General features: G+C 38.4%; 1 long non-coding RNA gene across 2 annotated transcripts in view; it reads right to left on the reverse strand.

Annotated features, from left to right (window-relative positions):
* The window catches only part of LOC122177261, a 334,853-nt gene that overhangs the window by 268,905 nt on the left and 43,292 nt on the right, over window positions 1-22,656 (reverse strand). For both annotated transcript variants that reach the window (XR_006178024.1, XR_006178025.1), the window contains exon 2: window positions 6,154-6,213. This is a non-coding gene — a long non-coding RNA (uncharacterized LOC122177261). The remainder of the gene's footprint in view (window positions 1-6,153; window positions 6,214-22,656) is intronic.

Genomic DNA, 22,656 nt, shown 5'->3' on the forward strand with positions numbered 1-22,656 from the left:
TGTCTCTCAAAAGACACAATGCCTATCTGTGTAAATTCTTTCTGCCATCCTGAAGACAAGCCTTCTGAAGACAAAGGGACCTGTATGATCCCCAAAATCCTATTAATATTAATAAGAACGATACAGGTTTGACTGAAAACCACCAGTGGGAATGGGCTCAGAGCTGTTTTTCAGAGTCAGAATTGTCTGTTATCATCTATTTGGCAGTAAGATGTGCTTGCTGCTGCCATGTAAGTGGTCCAGCTCACACTATGTTCATGTCTTGCTGTCTCATTTTGTTGTCTGCCATTTAATTTGCTGGTAAAGGAATCATAGAATCATAGAATCACTAAGGTTGGAAAAGACCTAAAAGATCACCCAGTCCAACCGTTCACCTATTCCCAATAGCTCCTACTAAACCATGTGCCTCAACACAACATCCAGCCTTTCCTTGAACACCCCCAGGGTCGGTGATTCCACCACCTCCCTGGGCAGTCCATTCCAGTGCCTGACCACCCTTTCTGAAAAGTAATACTTCCTCATGTCCAGCCTGAATCTCCTCTGCCGTAGCTTGAAACCATTCCCCCTGGTCCTATCACTGATGACACGAGAGAAGAGGCCGACCCCCAAAGAAGAAGAGGGGTTTGGTTCATACTGCTGATAATACTGAACTACTCAGTAATGCTGCTGCTCTGCTATTGATAGTATTGCCTAGCTTGCATAGTCTCCTCTAGACAGTTTGCAAACTTGAACAAGGCACACAAGAAAGTTGTTCAGTGGCCCCACCATAGAGTCACCATACAAACATTCGAATCAGCTCTCACAAACATATGTCTATTTATAGAAAGAAGGGGTAGGGACAAAAAGGAGATGCTGAGACAGAGGAGAGAGTGAAAGGGAGGATGAAAAAGAAAGGCAAAGAAGGGAAGAAGATTAAAAAGGATTACAGCGTACTACTTAGTGAAAGATATACCTATGGAACTTTGTGAGACAGTAACATTTTGAAGAGGAAATTCAAGAGGTACCACCAGATAGATTTACCACTCACTTGCTTTTACAATTCATCTCTCATCAACCCAAATCACTGAAGAACAAAAGTTTTAACACCCTGCAATTTTTCACTCATATATAGCACTAAATGAGGACATGTTCTGTTAGTATGCCAATTAGATACATTGCAAAATGTATCAATGTATCCAAAATAAAACATTCTCTCCTATTATTTTTTTATAGAATAATATACACGCTGACCTTGCATTGTTAATTTTACCACAATATCTGCTGTGAAACATAGTGCATATACATGCAGGTAAACAAATACACACACACACTACTGAACTGTGTTGACAGCAGGACTGTTGAAACCCACGTCCTCTGGGCAGCAATCAGCTATGAAGGAACAGGAAAGCTAGTGTAACGATTAACTAGCTCAGTGGGCTATTATTCATGGCAGGTAGAGCAGCAGCAGTGCAGTCTGTGATGCTGCTCTCTTCTCTCCTTCTGGAATGCTGTTGGATCCCTGGAATCAAACTCAGCACAGGAAAGAAAATACAACAGCTACTCTAATGCCAACATAAGAAACTAGATGAATTCCCCCTCCTGGACTTCACATTTAAGGAAGAAACTTGCAAGAGGAAAAATCTTCTGTTTAGCTTGATGTTGAATGAACATGACAAATACCACTGTTTATCAAGTATGCACACATAATTTTTGGTAAGGCTAATAAGGTTATTGGTATCAGCTATAGGCAATTATTTTCTATACAGCATGAAGTAAACAACTTTAATGGCAACTGGCAAGTATCAGTGTTGTTAAAAGCAGTCATGGTATTAATACTGGATCAGATGGTTAAAGGGCATCCATCTAGTTGAAAGACTAAACCATCAGAATCCCTGTAGCCAATCAGGGGGAAAAAAAAAATAAATCAGAATCATCACAGCTGTTCCCCCTCCATTCCTCTCCCTTGCAGCCCTCCAGAAATTCTTTCAGAATTCTGCTATATCTTACAAATTCTTCTCAAGCAATCCATCAAAGGTGAACATATCATAATACCCACTGTATTTCACTGACTGGTACCTCACTCAGCATTTCACAGTAATACATTACCTCATGTTATCAGCTTTTGGAAACCAAATTCAGCCTTTTCTATCTATCAACAGCAAAATCTCTTCAGCCATGGCAGAAAACAAAAATCAAAGTTTGAGCTTCAGTTTTCATTTCCAACAAGAGCATTTACTGCTTATTTAAGACCTTGAAAGAAAGTATTTAAAAAAAAAAAAAAACAAAATCTTTCTTTCAATAAACTCACTTTCCCCCTGAAAGGCTTTGCTCTGTGTATGGATTTTTCATTCACTTTAATTACTTTCAAGTGCCTCTGCTCAAGTCAGTAAGAATTAAGTATCCACAACATCAATGTAGGTCCTAGTGCTAGATGTTATAAACAAAATAGTGGCCTAAATCTGCATAAGTAGGAAGTCTTGAGAATTTGGAAAGTCCTTTTCCACAGGGAGTACTTCTGGGGACCCCATGACCTATGGGAATCAGTTCTCCAAGGATATGTTATGGTGCTTACACCGCATGGACAGCTCATCTCCCTAATCACAAACACATATGTAAATCCTTCCTTTTATCTTGTACTAAAACAAGAATGTTGATAGTATTTCAATGAAGAAAGCTAAATCTCACCTGTAAGTGGCTGGTGCCAATCACAGCGACTGACAAGACATTTTCACCATCACTGAATCATGGAAAATCTTGAATTGGAAGAGACACACAAGGATCACCTAATCCAACTCCTGGCCCTGCTCAGCACCAGCCCAAATCCAAACTCCATGTCTGAGAGCAGTGTCCAAACACTCCTTGAACTCCGGCACTTGGGACTGCGCCCACAGCCCTGGGCAGGCTGTTCCATGCCCAGCGCCCTGTGGCGCAGCCCCTGTCCCCCACCCCCAGCTCCCTTCCCCTGACAGCTCCATGCCGTTCCCTCAGGCCCAGTCGCTGTCACACAGAGCAGAGCTCAGTGCTGCTCCCTGTGAGGAGCTGCAGCCGCCATCAGGCCTCCCCTCAGCTCCTCTGCTCTGGGCTGAGCACACCACAGGACATCAGACACTCCTCACACCTCTTGTCCCCCAGACCCTTCACCATCCTCAGACCCTCCCTAGGGAATCCCTTGTACTTTTATGTCCATCTTATACAGTGGTGCTCATAACACCATAGTGAGCTGAGGCCTCGCCGATGCAGACCAGAGTGGGAAATACATGAGGATTTAGTCAGGCACAGTAGCCAAACAAACTCAATTAGGCACGTCATCAAAAGCAAATTGTAATCTTTCATAATCTCAGCAGTCACCTCTCTTTCTCTCACATGCAACCACATACACTCAAACTGTAACGAAGGACAAAAACTTCTGCATTCCTGTTAAGTGTTTACAGCCCAGATATCTTTCTGGTTAATAAATATACATCATTAGTTCAACAAAAAGAAGAAAACAAGCTCTAAGTAAAAGCCCTTGGCAAACTTCAGATGGAAGAGCTCAGATGCATTTATGTGCAGACATTCACAGGAGGAATAAGAGGAACTAAGGCTGAGGAAAACGCACAGGATTCAGCTATTATCTCATCATAAGCTATGGACTTTGACTTGAACTAAGACTCCAAAAATAAACACAATTAACATTTAAATCCCAAGCCGTATTTTCAGTGGTACCCTTCCTCCTATGATTATACGCAAGCTCAAAAACAAAATCCCAGCTAACACCTATGGCTTTAAGCAACTTCAGCCCTCAGCCCCAAGGAACAGCTATCACCCAAACTTCTCACTGTATCCACAGGCTTCTACTGTCACATTCTGAATTAAGAACACAAAACTGAAGATGCAATAAAACTAAAATCAAAGAGAGAAGAAACAGACAAAACGAAGGTATGGAAGGTGTGATACAGGCATCTGGAAAACCAGGAAATATTACCTCTGGTAAATCTCATTTTTAAGTCTCCTCACTTTCACTATGCATTCCTGTTTGTAGTGCATACTTTCACATAGATTTATAGCTCCTCTGCACTGTTGCCCGTAGTTACATCCCACACTTACAGGTAAACCTGCAACTCTCTTACTCCAGAAGGGAAGGAAATCAACAGTATGAAGTAAAGTATGAAAACAATTCTGCACTTACTGACCTGCACTCGGTTATATCTTCAGAAGAGTTGCTTTAATATACAAGTTGTTGTTGAAGTTTGATTTAAAAAATCCCTGTCAGTTTCGACATTCAGGTGAAAGTATTGCTGCTGGCTCCAGAATAATTTGCATATCTTATCACTAAGTAAAATGTCTGAGGTGCGTACCAATCTGATGAAATTATAAACAAGAGTCCACAGAAGCACACATCTTCCTGTTTGATTTCTCTCCTCTTCACTCCTCCATAATAAATTGTAAGATCATCTCATTCTAGATGGAGGTTTAACTGTGCATGTAAAAAGGAAAATGAAAGCAGCCTATTCTTTTTCACACTTTACAGCTGAGAACCTGACAAAATTGTGGATTTTGTGAACAAGCAGAAAAGCTTAGTTCGTTACAATCTACTTTGTCTTTAACTGCCACACAAATGGTAGAAAATCCAATATGTTTTTATATATCTTTAACAACTTTTCCACACTCAACACAAACTAATACATAAAACTACACCTCTTTTACTGCTATGACTAATATACATACTTAGCTTTATGTCCTGCAATTAATCTCATCTACTTCAATAAGATTACTCATAATGCTGTAAGTGAAATACATGTGTAAATCCTTGCAGAGTCACGGCCTGAATTGTCAACAGCATTACATGGAACAATTAAATGCCCATGCCCAGAATGGCTCTTCAGAAAGATTAGAAGAAATCTTTAGGCGTAAGAGGTAACAAAATCTACTCCAGGGAGAGGCTATGAGAGGAAGAGTATTCAGGGGATTGTCCTCCCTTGGGGAATTCACCCATCACCAAATTATTCCTGTAATACTATATTCACTTTTTCATTGACTACTTATCACCTTCTCTCACCACTCCTTTCTCACTCTCCATCACATCTTGCTACACCTGCTTTGTGCCAAAAGACACAGGATATACATTTTTATTCTTTTGTGCAGTAACAGGGTTAGAGAACAGTCTGATCCTCGTTTTGACTAGCTCAGTAATAAACAGTTCACATGCTAATTTTAACTGAGCTGGATGCACGGTTGAACAAATGCACCAACTCTCCTTCTTAACTTATTATTGAATTGTTCACATGCTAGTCTCTCAACCCTCTCAGTGCAGATTACTTGCCCAGTATACTCCATGGACAATCTTTAATCTGTACTTTGAGTTCACTACAAGAAGCTGCTGCTGAAAACAAATACTAATACCTAAACTGTTTAGTTCCACCTACTGACAAGTAGCTTACCACCTAGTTTGCTCTGTAAATATTCAGAAGTTCCACGCAAAGTTACTCTGTACATTATTTAGTGTTTGACTGAAAATCACGGCTTCAATACACACTTCTGCTCAACAAAGTCAATCCCTTAAAAGTTCAAATGAGTATTTGTCACAAACATTTCACCTCTACTAATGAACTGCATGAACAAATGATAGAAAATGCAAAGCTGTATTATGCTTAGCAGTTAACATTTTAATAAGGAGGAGATTAGCAATTTTTAATACCTCCAGTGCTTTGTTATATACAGTAGCACAATAACTGAATATTTTAATTGCTAATTATTTAGACCTCATTCAGTTCTCAGTCAGGCAAAACTCCCATTGAGGGATTCTTGCCTGAGAAAAGAGCTACAGGATTTGTCTTACTTTAATTTGAAAAAACTTCATATATCATAAAAACTATCAAGTTATAGCGAGACAAAAATCATTAAATCCTTAGCAATATTAAACTCTACTGAAAGTCCCACTGACTCCCAACGCCAATGTTTTTATATTAAGTAAAACAGATAATTGCAGTTTACCAATTGTTACTTACCTGCATAATTTAGGCCCAGATATGCTGGTGCACTTAACGAGATCTAATAATATTTTGAGTCTTGTTATTGCACCCCTGCTTTTTTCCTAGGGGAAATCTCAGTTCAAATGTGATAGAGAAATAGCATTTCCAAACAGTTACACTAGCAACATCATCAAAACCCCCAAAAAGTAACATTTAATTTTACCTTTTGACTTCGGACTCCAAAAGGGTTAAGAGCAGCTCTCAACAATTCTTTTTTATGCTGCTGTAAAAAAAAAAAAAAAAAAAAAGAACAAACTTACTAAAGCTTATGTTTTGAGATTTGCACACAAAACATCTTGAGTTTTCATAACAGTCAAATAACTAGGAGTCAGCAGGGGAAGTGAGCAGAATACTGTATGTGTATATATATATATATATCAATATACAACTACCTGAAGGAAACAAAGCAGTCTTACACATTCACATTTAGCACACAGGTGACAAATAAGCTAAATGTGCTAGCACACAACATGACACATTCTGTGCATAGTTCAGAGAGAAAACTTACACAACTGAACACCAATCCAGTAGGTACCAACTCATATGACTTCATGCTTAAAAGTAAACATCTATTTTTTCCATTACGAGTAGTTTTATTCCAGCTAGGGATAAAAACAAATGGGTGCCACAACCAAAGTTTTGCTACTTGTTTTTATCTTCAAATGCATCTGTGGAAAAAGTTACAAGTAAATACTCCAAAAGTTCAAGAGTTTAAAGTGGTTCTTTTATTTTTCTTTAAAAAAATGTGTAAGATACCCTTCCATCTGTCATAGCTATAATTGGCTTTAGTGACTAAAATGATCAGAAAAATCTCTGTATAGACTGCTTTCCGAGAAAGAATTAAAAACAGACTTAGTACTATATAACAGAAATTGACAAAGTGTTCAGAACTGGATACCCAACAGGGGTACTCTGATGTCAGAAATTAGACTTGGGCACTCTACGTCCACCAGTTCAAAATAAGGCCTAGGGATCTAACCAGCATGATTTCCAAATCCGGTTATGAGAGGTTCACTCAGATTACAATTCCCAAGCCCAGTCCAGCCAGGCTTTGTGCTTTCTCACAGGAGCAGCAAGATCTATTCATCACCCCCAAGTACTGAACTTCCATCTAGGAACCCATGGCCAACCTAATTACCAGCTCAACCATGGCAGAAATGGGCTAACTAAGCTTAGCGGTATTCTGTAATCCTTCTCTGGTGAGGGGTTTTCAAAGCTACACACAGAGAGACATTTTAGTCACTGAGATTTTGACCCCTTTGTCACACCACAGAACTGAATCAACAGCAATTATTTGCCATAAGCTTGTTTCCCCAGATCTCAGATGATTTGCTGTATTAATGGACCTGTGATCTGCTACCTGCTAAAAGTAAAATGCTACAGAAAAGAACTGCTCTTTGAAGCAACCTAGTTTATAAGGAAAGGATGCAATGCATTGCTTACTCAAGGTAAAGATGCTGCAATGACAGCAGGCCTTCCAGTTCATCATTTCCAGGCCTGACTTCCCACCTCTCTCTTGCTACTACAGAGGTGCTTCTGTTTCCTTCCTGCCTACACACTCACAACTTTGCATATCTGCAGCCTTCCCTTTGTTTTCTGGGAGCTTTCTACCTCCAATCATAACCAACAAACCATGCCTTAAGTTCATCACTTGAAGACACTTCCCCAGCCTACATGGGTCAGTCACCAGCATCCGCTGTTGTATGGAGTCTTTCACTGTTTTCAGGGAAGATTTATTTTGCTCAAACTAAGGCTGTATAGCATGTCTTTAGCTTTCATAAGGTCCGTCACTGCCTGAACAGACACACTGGATGGCAGCTGGTAGCACTTTCTAACATCACACAACCACAATCTCTAATCGTCTGACAGTTCTGCACTGACAATGAATAAAGCAAAACAGAAGGCCTAAAATATCGAGTAATGAGATCAGATTTTGACCTTTAGATGCTGCTACATGTACTGCACGAGGGTGTATGGTTTAAGTGATACAGGTGATAGCAGGAAACTGTGCTGCTTGCTTTGTTGTCTAAGTCATCTAACAACTAAAGCGCTCTGTACTGGCTGGCAAACTATGTGCTGCAGTCAGAGATGACTTGAATCTCTGTACAGTATGCTGGGTGAGCCCAGGAAGACTGCATTATGCTGGGGAATTCAAAATAAATGAAAAGCAGGAAAAAGCATAGGAAAATTGATCACGAAGGGAAGGAAAATCTTCTCTATTTAAAACTCATTGATTAGTTGGGCCTGCAGCGATACTTAGATGTTATCTCCTCAATCTCTGTGAAATCAAAAGTCTCAGGTCTTCTCTGGTCTACAGCAATTTCAAATTTTGTACAGCCATGACAAACACCTATCCTTTTCTTAGTTAAAATTCTTGCTAGAAAATGCTACACAGAAGTCAGTGTAACTGTTATGTTATCTTGATGTATGTTATCTTGATTTTCACTATTTTTAATTAATCCTTTCCAAATTTCTGTAAGCCTGAGTTTAGTAAGTGATAACATTTCTGCCACATAGTTTTTAAAACTACTTTTATATGAGATTTAAGTTAATCAAGACTTACACTTGTGGTAGATATTTGTTGGACTAACATGCTAACACAGCATATCATATTTAAAATTACAAGCTGTTCGTTTTGTTTTAAATTCCAATCTCCATGTTTACATTTAATGGTTTCAGTTGGAGCAACAGCTTATTGGTGACTCAAATTATTTCAGATAATACCCTCTAAATCCGACATCATGAAAAACTACGCACACAGTTCAGGAAATAAACTTCAGTTCCACTGGAAATATAAACCTTATGTATAAAGCAAAAGTGAATATTCTGCAGCACGAGCTTAGGACGGTCTTACTGGCCTCAAGGTCACAAAATATATCACAATCCTCAGTCTTGAGATAGTTTTCTAAAAAAAAAAAAAAGTGTGTTTTCAGGGATGAAGTATATTAGTAAGAGATCTACCATAAAGATAAGAAACAGAAATGTACAACATAAACAGTTCTAAATTAGAAATGCTTCTTCCACTATGCCAGCTGCTTCTACAGTATCAACAGTAATAAATGCTAACAGGAAAGAACCATGTATACTCGTCCATTTCTTTATGATAATACCATATAAGGAGCATGGCCTTTTGACTTTGCTGTGAATGAAAAAAAAAAACCTATTCAGTGAATTATCAACAAATTAAGTAAAACTAAGATAAATACATTTCATTCAATAGTATGTAAAGAATGCATAAATTTTATTTACATTTCTCTTGCTTATGGAGCTTTTGCCAAAGGGATAGAAGATATTATAGGATAACAATTACACAAGAATCTTCTCTTTTTAAGGCTCTATGTACAAACAGTAACATTCAAAGAATAAGATAAATTATATTAGCATTATTCCAATTCAATTCTTCCCAAACACAGTCTTCATATATGCAAACTAAACTCTGGCAGCACATAGACGAAAGGAATCACTGTTGATTAATGGTAAGAATATAGCACCAAGAGAGTTTCAAACAGTGATTCACTGTGAGACTACCAGTAAATCTCTTGGACTTTTCAGGTTCAGTCAACCTGGCAATGAACATTGGGTAAAGTATGCCCTTAACAAAATGGACAATGCATCACAGTAATGCTCTTTTTGAAAAGAGACTCATGTGAATGTACTGCTTATGAAAAAAGCTAATCTGCCAAGCTTAGAGTTTCAACCCCTCTCATTTCCAGGACAGTACTGCAAGCAGCAGAAGATTCACTGACACAAGCTTATTGCTGTCCCTCTGCCTTGAACTGAGGGACCGTAATGAGATTCTGTGGCTCGTTCAGTCTCTCCCATTGGACCTACAAGCACCAACAAATTACCATTGACCATAGTAAAATCTTTTGTGATACAGACTTCTGTCTACTGAGAACTAGACTTGATTCACTACACAAGCTTGTTTGTCTGGAGGAAAAAAAAATAAATCAAATGACTAGCATTAAACTTCCATCATAAAGATAGATTCTAGAAAATTTCTACATGAAAACTGCCAGAAACAGTCTACTGACTGGACCTGTGACCATAAAATAAACTGGATAAGAACTGGCTTTTTGGCAGGGGTGAGTTTTAAAGAATAATACCCAGTTTACAGTCCCACTGTTAATGCAGGATAAAGTCCTCTAGAAAACAACTCCAGTTCTTTGCGCACTTCTAAATTCTATTTGAAGAGAACTATTTACCCACATTTACCTATACAGAAGACTTAGATTAACTGTCCAGGCCAAGAACAAAATGACCCTTGAAGGCAATTAATGCACTGGAGGAAGGGAAGTAGCAGAGCATTCCATAACACCGTCTCCCAGCTTAACCTCCTCTTAACTTTATTTAACTCAACTTAAACAGAAAACATTGCCTGGAACATGAGAGGCAAATGTTATTTTTTAATACTAGTGGTACTAGTAACTAGCATATATAATTCTTTAGAAGGAAATACCAGTGCAGACAGTGAATTAAAACATGCCATGGTAACAGATGAAGACTTCAGTTGTCAACAAAATCAGGCTATTAATTCTCACATAAACAGTCTTTCTACATCTTTGATTTTTAATATATAGACCAAAGATCACTCTCACATTTCAGCAGCTTTTGTCTTTTAATGCCAATCATTTCAACTGACTTTTCTTATGCCCCATGCTTTCTCTCACCCTTGGAAAAGGAGAGTGAAAATATCAAATGGTATCTTACACTGCCAAGACCAGAGAAACACTTCAAACATTCCAAAAATTAGGCGATGACTTTGCTTAAGGTGGTGAGGGAATGTTATCAACAGTGGGGTGAATTCTTGCCTGGCAGCAGGAAAAAGAAAAAAAGAAACCCAAATCTCATTCTGTTTCAATCTATGCTAAGGTCTGGGCTATGTGAACAGCAACAGAGAACCACTGAATGTAGAACAGAGTAATTTGGTTGCTAATCATGTTTTCTTGTTATTGTTTACTTCTTCACCACCCCCAAGAAACAGACATGGAGATTCAAGAGGAAAGTGGAAAATTATTGGCCTGATCGTGACTACTGAAAGCAAAGATGCCCTGACAGATCCACTCAATTGAACTATCACCTGCCACAGCATGCAGTCCCACAAGGAACAGTTCTAAATTTATTTGTGAGAAACTCACACTGCTGCTGGCCTCTCCGTACCTACTCAAACAGCAAAGATGATTTCAGACTTCAGAGCTGTCAGCTTAGCACTTTTCACCAGAATGTAACTAATTCACAATTCAAGAAAACAGAAATATGATGTGCCTGTTCCTTGTTTCTCTCTGCCACATTTTGGTTGCATTTCTAAAACAAAAAGAGGCTGACACTTTCCCTTGATTGAGGTAAACCAAAAGCCACATTATAACAAGAGACTCCTCCATCCCTAGTTTCAGGCATCAGAAAGTAGGAATCAAAGGTATCTGCCTTTGTCCCCCCCCAAAAAAAAAAAAAATAAAAAAAAACAATATCACCCTTAAAAATTAATTCCCTCAAAGCACTGGAAATAAGGAAAGCTGAAAGTAGAAGGGAAGATAAAGATGAATACTCCTCTCTCCCCAGAGATGAGAGATTGGTTAGTAGCTGGTTAGTTACGAGCAATAAACAACATCAGCCTCCCTACATTGAGTCTGGTTTCTCTGTGATGGTAACTGGTGAACAATCTCCCTGCCCTCTTCACAATCCTTGAGCCCTTTTCCATCATGTTTTCTTCCACTCTTCCTTTAAGTTGGGTAAGTGAGAGGGCAGTGTGGTAGAGTTTAGTTGCCCATCAGGATGAAAACACCACAGCAACACTTAACACCTTGACGACTTTTCTCTCATCTCCTCCTTGGCAAAAACATCTTCAGATTTAAAAATCACTACATGAGCCAAGTATAAAAATAAATAAAGCTCAACATCTATAAAAAGTACACAGACTAACCTGCTTAATTATTAACAGGTAAACACAACAAATTCTGAATTATTTACTTAATCTTTTTCAACTACAAACCTCAGACTTTTAGAGCATGAAATACATGCTTTATTCTAGGACACAACACAGATATTTTTTAAGCCTGTGTGGACTTGTATTTTCTGAGGTGGATGTTTTGAAGAACAGACATTTCTTATAACCCCAAAATACCTTCCTCTCACTGAACCCTGATGGAACTTTAAATACAGAAATAGAAGTTTTAGTATAGAGATCCTGTACTCATGTGTTCACCAGTGAATGAGCTGGCTTGTTTCTAACTTGCAATTGAGTGAAAATGACATTTGTGAGAGGCATATGCACCATCTCCTGTTTCTGTAGATCAGTTGAAAAAGAGCAGGATTAAGAGGCAAGCTGGTCAAGATTCCAGTCAGAAGTGTTGCAGTGAAAGATAATATTGAGTCAGGAAAAAAGCCCACTTTCTCTACTCAGTAAAGACACTATGTTGAATCAAACCCTGTCTGCACCTCTAGTAAAAGAGAATGTCACAGGCCCATGATGACCCTGCAAGGTAACTGGTTCGTACCTGACCATTCTTATGTACTTTCTTCTTCCTATTTATTGTTGACCCTAACTAACTCAATGCTAATTTGATGCAGCATACCCTGCATCATATTGATAGCCTGTGACACATTGGATATAAGGGGAAGTCCAAGTTCCTTCCTGGAGATGTGCTAAAGCAGTGCACATGATGAAGTTGGAGCACACCCTTTCAAGTCTCCAGCAGTCAACAGCTTAGAACAATGCTATCTCCATCTCTGCAACCTCAAGCCATCATACAGTCACTGTCATCCAGAAAAATGATAAACCATTAACATAGAATAAACACAGTTGTGAACCTCAGACTATTTTTCTTAATTACCTTTTCTTTGGGAACAATTTCATAGTACTGATTAGGAAGCTCTAGATTAATAAAGATATACACACACTGAAGCTGCGTATGTGAGACAAGCCACTTAAAATCTATTCTGAAGTTTCCACACACAACCAGAAGTCATTACAAGGATGCTTTACAAGGATGTTAAGATAACATTTAGAAGGTGCTAACAGACCACTGATCGCTCATTGCTTAATATAACACTGTAATGCGATAGAAAGTACAGCAAAGATAACAGAGCAGCAAAATCCCAGGCTACAGTGAGAATAAGCCCAAACACAACAGCCATGGACACAGAAACAAAAGAAAAAAAAATCCAACAAACTGCTTACCCTACAAAGGCCTTCAGATACACAAGGACCACCAACAACAGACCCACACCTCCCCCCTGCCAACCCTTAAATGAGGTCTGGGAAAGGGTGGATCCTGGTCTACCCCTTCTGGTCAATCAGGAACACTGCTTGCACCTGAGTTCCTGTGGGTTGGCCCTGCCTTCCCATCAGGTGCTCAATCACTGCTTCAAGCTGTGACTCAGCATTTCTGCTATACTTCTACACACCTGCACAAACATGGTATGTTATATCCTCTACTCCTAGTGACCATCATGGTCCACCCTATTTTGTTTCCTTGTTATTTGTTGCTGGTTTTAGGTCTTAATAATTTTGTTAATATTTACGTACTACGCTTTGTTCTGCCTACCAAAGCCTTCTAGAGCTTCAATTCAGGAGATGAGGCACTTAATCACGGAACTGTCATATCTTCCAATTTAGGTGGCCTACTTACATTAGCAGTGTTTTATTAGCACATTATAGTCTATGTTTAATATTTAGTGTGTTGTGTGAAAACAGCTTACTGTGTACTGCTCATACAAATGACTTAACAAATTCTGTTCAACACATAAAGAAAAAAAGTACAAGTAATATGTGTCTTTCATAGACATACCTCCCACCATAAGAAAATAAGGACAAGCATCAGAAGTGTGGAGAAAATTAAAAAAAATATATGATAGTGGAGTTAAAAATTAGCTTACAATGTCTGGATAAAAGAGACAGAATTGGGGATATATGCACAATGACCCCCCATTCTTTAACTTTTGATTTCAAATCTTCCTCTGGAGGCCTTGAAAGCTGCCTAGCTAAAGGAAAAGAGAACTTGCTTGCTGAAGCCTTTCAGTGGAGACAACTGTAACAAAGCACACAGAAAATGTCCCCTAAACCTCTCACATTTTACCAGACCCACAAAGTAAAAGTAGGATTTTTGTCTGAGTTTATGAGCACTTCCATTTTTTCACTACATGGGTAGATTAGCTGTATACACCCTCATGAATTACGCAGCGCCTTTGCAGTGTGTTCTTAAGCAATGTTAGCTGGAAGCCCCAGTGAAAGATGTACTGTGTATGAGCAGCACGTCATTCCAAATGACAGGCAAAGAAGACCCAAGTTTTCCTGGAACAGCTCTAAAGCCTGGAAGGCCAACTGTGCTCTGGGCTGCATTAAAAAAGGGGTGGCCAGCAGGGAGAAAGAGGTGATTGTCCCCCTCCACTCCTCTACTCAGCTCTTGTGAGGCCCCATCTGCAGTACTGCGTCCAGGCCTAGGGCCTCCAGTACAAGAAGGACATGGAGCTTTTGGAGTGGGTCCAGAGGAGGGCCACTAAGATGATCAGAGGGCTGGAGCACTTCTCCTATGAGGGGGACAGGTTGAGGGAACTGGGCTTGTTTAGCTTGGAGAAGATTCCAGAGAGACCTCATTGTGGCCTTCCAGTACTTGAAGGAAGCTTATAAACAGGAGGGGGAATGCCTGTTTACAAGGCTGGATAGTGATAGGACAAGGGGGAATGGTTTTAAATTGAGACAGGGGAGGTTTAGGTTAGAGATTAGGAGGAAGTTTTTCACACAGAGGTGGTGACGCACTGAACAGGTTGCCCAGAGAGGCTGTGGATGCCCCATCCCTGGAGGCATTCAAGGCCAGGCTGGATGTGGCTCTGGGCAGCCTGGTCTGGTGGTTGGCGACCCTGCATATAGCAGGGGGGTTGAAACCAGATGGTCTCGTGGTCCTTTTCAACTCAGGCCATTCTATGATTCTATGATTCTATGAAAACAGTTCTGAGTAAGGCATCCAGTTATCTAGCTATAGAGATGTCTGTTTTGGAGGTACTGATGTCCAGAACTTATGACTGGAAAGGAATTTTAGCCCATCTTCATCTTTTAGTTGCAAGGAAAAGCATCCTGGTTTTCATTCTCTATTTAAAGAGTGAATCAAAGGTACTCCTACAGGCATTTGCAAGGGCCATATAAAGAGAATTCCTCAGCCTCACCTAACTTGGGCCTACATGAAAGGACCCATAAAGCAGTTCCAATGCAATTCTTACTACCCTGGAAGTGCATGAAGAATGCATCTGGGCTAATGGCTTCAGCTTTTCTTAACTTTCAAATTGCTTGAACCACTTCAAGTAACGATATCCTTTTTTACTGCCCTTGAAATAAACCAGAATAGTGACTCCTCCCAGGATGATAACCTTCTAGCAAGGGATGCCTCCAGGTACCTCTGAAGCCCACAGTACTCTAGTAAATCAGAGAAACTTCATCAAAAAGTCAGGAATATTCTAAGTAATCAATGTGTTTTAGTTTTTTCTATACTTCTGTTGTTCATTTTGTCAATATATCTATAAATCCTATGTAATGAGGTAGCTAAGACAGACGCTCAGGTTTTAGAAAATACAAGACTCGTCTTCTGCAGAAGTATATGATCTCAGCCAAAGCATTTTTTTCTACTGGTGAAGTATTTTCAGTATTATTTCAAAGGACCCTTGGTGTTTATTGTCATTCCTGACAAAATATTAGTTCCAAAGCTTTTCTAACTTTCTTCAGTTGACGTTTTGTGAGGTGACATTCAAAACCATTTTTTATTTTGAAACAAAACAAAAACAAAATGGAGCCTATTTCACATTCTTTTTATTCTTGTACTTTGCTGAATTCTTCAAAATTATTCCAACGCATGTACAACAATGACATCCGAAAACACAATACAGAATTTCATTTCGTGTTTCCTCTATGAAAAAAAATCTTTGAAAACGTATCTTTTCTCAGTTGTATTCAGCGAGGGACATTAAAAATTCAATATTTGCCACTTTACAATGACTTATGGACACAAACTAGTTCCTTAGGCTGGTCTAAATGTAAGGGGAGTTATACGTATGCACTTGAAACAGTACTAACGCCCACAATACAGCTCCAACCCTTGTATCACTTTTTCATTTATTTTTTCCTATAATTTCTATAATCTGTTACAGATATAGTATTTATTTTTTATAATGATTAACATGTAAAAATTAGTACATAGAGACCAAGTAGTAAGAATGGATCTAATAAAAAATTAATATTTTTACAAAAATAACTATGAGATTAATCAATACGAAGACTGAGATATTCAGATCAGTAGGACATTTTTAGTTCTAACATTCATCCTGCTTTAAGGACATCAGGACAGTTTGATTTAGTAAAAATCTTAGCTGAGATATATCAGTACATATAAGTACACAGTATTTGGATTAAAACCATGTTGGAAGCTCTACTGCAAGATAGCAGATAACTCCATTATGAGAATGCCACTTATATAGAACAAAAACTTGCATAAATTAAGGTCTGAAGGAAACAATTCAAGAGAGACTCTATATTTAAGTTGAAGAGTCCCCAGTAAAAGTGAATGGATATTTTGAGATCAAAGTAATCTTTACTGTAATTTTACCTAAATCAATCAGAGTCAAAAATTATTTCAAGTCATTCCTGTTAAAGACTTATGCTTATTATGCTGTAGAGTATTTAAATTATGAGCACAAGTACTTTACATAGTAGAGATCTGTTTCTTGACAAAACATGTGATCCATTTTACACTATTATTTCATTACATATATATACGTGATCTACATATATGGCTTTTTTCTATATTTTCCTCAAACATACCCAGAAAGATCTTTTTTCTTTCCCCTGTTTAACGCAGGTCAATGGATTATCCATTTGTACTCATATGTTAAATTAGACAAATTTCTGAAATATATCATAAAAAACTGGTTTTCAGTGGATAAATTATTTATATTACAGCAAAGTTTACAGGTTCCAGCAAGACCAATGTTGTAGGCATTGCAGCAATACAGACTGTGAGACAGTCATCCCTTGAAAGAACTCTTCTGACAAGACAGGCCAAGAGTGATAGAGCAGGGACTACTTTTTCAGATGTATTGAGACACAGAGGATGGAGCAGCAGGCTGAAAGTTATTCAGGAATTCAGTGACAGAGTGCTGAACTTTCATCACAAGTTACATTCCACTGCTTTAACAACAAAGCCTTCCTTCTTATCTATTAATTAATATAAAGGGCACAACAAAAATCCCAGTATTAATCTGCCGCATTAACTCAGCATTTCCAATCATCATACTGCTTTGCATTTGCATAATTCTAGCATTAAGAATTGCAAGGTACTATATACACAGGATGGAGCAAAATCAAATAGAACTATATTATTCTTCCTTTCAAAGCAGTTAAAAACAACCAAACAAACCAACACAGAGGGATTAAGGGTAAAATAATCTCACCTAACTTCGGCCATCCAACAGACTGTTGTATAGGCAGCCTGTTCCACTACTGGAATGAGGTGACCATCTCAAGAGTGCAATTCCTTCTCATATCGTACGAATGGCTAAGTCAATCTCCAGAGAAGCCTCTCCTTTTCTTTTGTCAATAGAGATAGCTCAGAAGGCATGACTAAGCGCCAGCTGTTAAGATGGGTGAAATGTATATCCCTATCAATAGCATAAAGTAGATCTCCTCGGAGTTCCATTGATATCTTTTTTTCAGATGCAAAGCCAGGGTAGGCTTTCTATGTTGAAAAGTCAGGTGCATATTCCTAGAACAGTTAATGTTCTGACAATTCAGACAGTCAGAAGTCTGTTGCTTCTTAGCTTCTGGGCATGCTAAATGTTGGCCACCATTTCTTCAGCTGCTAGCACTGTGAGCAAATGGCACTAAATTGCTGCATCTAGCTGAGACTGGTGTAGCACTGAGCACACGGCAGAACTCCAACAGGAATACTCACGATGCTGACAGTGTAAGTAATGGCTATAAATAAAACTCACATCAAACATCAAAATGAGATTTTTCAAAGAAAGGTCATAACGGTCTGCTATCAGACTGCCATCACAAATCCTAGCAGTCAGAAAAGGAAGTACCTCTGAATCCCAGCAAAAATGAATGTGGCTGTGGCTGAAATAACCTTTAAAGAACAGAAATGCTTATATCATTGTCTCTGTAAACCTGAAGAGTGAATGTGGGGGTCTTACTGTCAGGCTACTGCTTCACAATTTAGCAAGTCTCTGTTTCAAATGGAAGTTACAAGCTAACAGCTCCCACAGTAGTGCTGGTATTGCCATTGGGAATGGTTATGCTAGCAGTCGAGAAGATTGGTAACTGCAGCAGCAGCTGCAGACCGGTGCTCATGCCTATGGCTGGGGCAGCACTAGGTTTCAAACACGGACTCTTGCCACATCCTGCAACATGTCTGCGATGACCAGTCAATCAGCTCACTTATTTAAGAGTAGAAGGACCTTCTACAGCCAAAGAAGAGCAACAGCCTTTTCTAGAAACAAAGCTGAACCTTCTACACGTGCATGATTTGTTGACCTGACCTGCTTTTTCCAGAAAGAGCTATGTTTAACAAACGAAACTTACTAGAAAAACACTCCATGGCCTCTACTCTTTCTCAAGATATGATGATGAGAAAACAAACAGTTGACTCAGTGACAAGCATCTTTTAAGAACCCATTTGCCAATAAAGATAATAGTTCTTACTTCAGGTACTAACTTGTCAATAGCACTTCTGCACAATTTTTTAAGGGCATGAAAGTAACCATAATGCTGTGCCAGAGCAATATCTTCCTAGCCATCTGCTACTGCAAGTGAACTATCCAAACCAGACCAACCTACATCATGCACAGGAATGATTTGTTAATGTTTATTTTTGCAGGGAGGAAAAAGAATATCTTAACTCTGAACTTTCCACTTTTGTTAATGATTAAAAAGTTATTTAAATATTAACCTTATTAAATTAATAATTTATATTACAGCCCTAAAATTTACCTACAATTCATATTAGCCAAATCTGTTTGTTGGTATGGGGGCAGGTAGTTGGAGTGGGTGAAGTATTTAGACAAAAGAAAGCAGTTTCCAATAGAAGGATATAGACCATGTTCTATCTGTCTCAGAATAACATCTATTATTTAGTGTGGAGCAAATATGTTCAAAAGCTAAATGGTCTCTTTCAAATGACAGAGACTTTTTTTTTCATTTTCTTTTTTCTTTTTTTTTCTTTTTTTGTTTAGTACAACGCGCCCCTGATACATCCAAATAGCTCTATTTAAAAGGCAATCTTTATTAGGTGATTTAAAAATGAGAATTACAATATGTACCAGCAAAAATTGCTCGACTGTTTACTTAGCACTTACTTACAGAGGCCAATTACTTTAGCAATGGACAAGATGAAATCTGTAACAAAAAATGGGACTTTAATGTTAAATTAGAACAGAGTTATTTTGTTTCTAGGTCTGGTTACCTAAAATGAGGAACAATGACTGAAAACTGTATCACACTACAACAATAATTGGTGCCCCAAATGTTTTCCATCACAAATGTCCCTGGCAGGATTCCAGTTCTACAAGCAAGAAAAACTTACCCGAAAAACAACTCCAGGTTAGATGAAGAACAAAAGAAAAAAGGCTTCCTGACAAGCCTTGTGCTTGGATGATCACATTACTTTTCCTGAACCTAAGAGATTCATTTTCTCCTTTTTTTTTCAATGAAAAAAAACCTTGCATTTTTGAAAGTTACCTCACACATCCAACTGTGCATCCGGCTCTGTATCACCCACTATCGTGACTAAAATCAAACATCAGATAGGCACTGCAGCTATTCAAATCAGAAAGCGAAGACAGAAAGCCACTCCTTACAATACTATCTGTGCTGACCCCTTGTAGCATGTGGTATTTCTGCTCCAACACACACGCTCACACAAATCCTCCATGTGATACCACAGGCAGTGCATTCCAGTTACACCAAGCCCCACTGATTTAAAAAGTCAAGAGTTAACAGCAGGATGTCGTGTGAGGAAAAAAGCTGAACTTAGGAACATATTCAGATTGCCATTGCCCAAAATTCTGAGTAATGTTCCAGATATGTTATGTTAATCTGTTACACAAGATTGTCTGTAATGTGAATATTTTTGTAAGGAGTACTGAGGGTGGTGTTGGGGGTTGGATGAAGGCAGGTGGCCAAAGTTATTACTGAATTGAAGAGGATTATTTTAATTATTATTGGACTATTAACCCTCTGCTTGGTTCTATTTAGCCAGTTGCATTGTGTTTATGAGTAATATGATTTATAACCATTCTACTTGAAATTACTGTTGATCACTGAGCATTTGGGAATAAAAATACATATGATTAGATGTGCAAAGCTCATTTGGTGGCAGTTTTATGCATAGACTGGGTTTCTATCTACTAAAAAAATAGCTTTTAATAATGAGATATCAGGGAAAAAGCAGGGAGAAATGATATTTTATGTATATTATGTGATCTGTGTATTCTAGATGTACCTCATAATGAACGTGACCAAATACTAAACACGAACTGAAGAACAAACCTTTTGTGTTGATGCAAAATTTGAGTGGCAGGAAAAAAAAAACAGCAGAAGATAAGGGTTTTCACTCACAATGCAATGTAAATTAAAAAACCATGGATACAAAGGAGTAGAAACAAGAAAGGTAATATAACAAACTTACATTTCACCCTCCATCATTACAAGGATCAAAACAGGGGGCATACATCTTCATTCTGGTCAGATGGCCACTATAAGAATAAATTACAGTAGCTCATACAAGAAATAAAAATATCAAGGACTCGGTTATGTATTAAATTGAAACAAAGCAAACCAAGACACAAAACAAAAAAGAAAAGAAAAAGAAAAAAAAAGCAACAAATCACAAAGTGTTGGTTTCTTTTCGTGTTGTTTTTTTGTTCGTTTCTCTAATGAATGGCAAAACATAGATGGAAGTATGGTGTAACTTTTTACATGCCCGTTTGCCTTTAACTTTACTGGAAGCAGCATAAAGCTCCGAGAATTCCTTTACCAAACCTATTTTCATTTTAAATCGGTCTTGATGGTGCTGTAGCTTCAGAGCCAAAAAAAAAAATAATCAAGGCCAAATTTGATATGGTCATGCTATCATGGCAGAAAAGCTTTTGTGAGGATTTGATGTTATAACCGTGTTTGTACATCTGGCCCCTGACAGACCTTCGAAGACTTAGACATCTATGGATACTTACATGGATTATTAAATGGCCTGTTAGCAGAAGGGGTGGCTTCAGGACACTGCCACATTTGAATTCAGTGTATGCAGCCGGACTCTGACATTTCGTTTGGATACTTAGAGCATTAATGTTATTATATCCTGTAGACCTATATTAACAAGTTTGATGTAACAGATGGGAGCTTTTTCAAAAAAAAATGTAAACAGCTGAGCCAAGAGCCAGCACGTTCTATGGACAGACCCTACAGTGAAATATAGCACTCTGCTGTTTATTCCAAACACATAACGGCACTGTAAGTAGACCACTTTGTACAGTGAAGAAATACACTAAATGTAAAAAGTATGCCTCAACAATTTCTTTTCGTACTTTCAGGTTTTTTGTTCCTGTTGTTGTTGTTTTTTAATAAACATGCTCCCTCTAATTCTCTGCTTCAGACCTGTCCAAAATAAAATGACTGAAATATTGTCCTCTATTAACCAGGGCAGATTAATCTGAACCAAACCTCACTGAGTCTTCTTGCAGGGCATTCTCAACATCACCACATTCCTGAGTACAAATATGATGCTCACTTTAGCATTAACTATTATACAAGACTTTACTGGCTGTCTTTAACGTGAATATTTTGCTGAAGTCATTTTAAAAAGTCTGCTCCTTAGTAAGTAAAAATAATTAAATTGCTTCACAAAGAAGAGAAGCACAAAAAAGCTTTTTATTTTTTAAAGGAAATGAGTTTTAACTGTTCTTGCTGAAGTAGCCTGTGCAAATTCTGCCTTGAGTTGCATGCTTGGTCTTGCACATATATTTTAGGGGCATTCTTCAGGTCGTATATTTGCCATAACACAACTGAAATGATCAACAATAGCCACATCTGACTGGGGTTGCTTCTTGTATGCTTTCTGCGATGCAATAATAAAAGATACTTAAAGTTCAGTGCTCTGGAACGCTAACTCTAATTATTGCAATGTTTACTACAGGAAATTATCTGTTGGATGATTCTGCCCAGAATCCCCAACAGGAAATGGGATATATTTCTGTTTGCAGAGAGAAACAGAAAGCTCACGCATTGTTTGCAGGCTGCCTGAAGCCTCCTCTCTGTTAGTGAGAATGAAAGGCAGAAAACTGCAGCTCTTCCACAGATGCAATATGCAACAGATTCCTCGAACAGGATCTGAACGAGTTGTTGGTTTTTCCCTAGGAAAATAAGAAGACCCAACTGATACAGAGCAGTGCCCCCAAGGTGATAATGGTGTGATCTTATTCAGATAAAGAAATAAAAGGAAAGAAAGTTAAAAAAATAAAATAAAATTCCCTGTTTACAACGGACAGACAGTAAAAGCAGAGCAGACCCAGAAGATGGGATCTGTTTAAAAGTAGCACTGAACCACTGTGGACAGAGTCCCCCCTCAAATGCCCTTTTATTATGACTCTCTTCTCCCTCAGTAAGTCCATAACGTGTTTCTGTAACAAG

Source organism: Lagopus leucura, unplaced genomic scaffold (assembly GCF_019238085.1).
Source record: "Lagopus leucura isolate 7727_CA_CO unplaced genomic scaffold, USGS_WTPT01 Super-Scaffold_100001, whole genome shotgun sequence".
NCBI classification, from domain to species: Eukaryota; Metazoa; Chordata; class Aves; order Galliformes; family Phasianidae; genus Lagopus; species Lagopus leucura.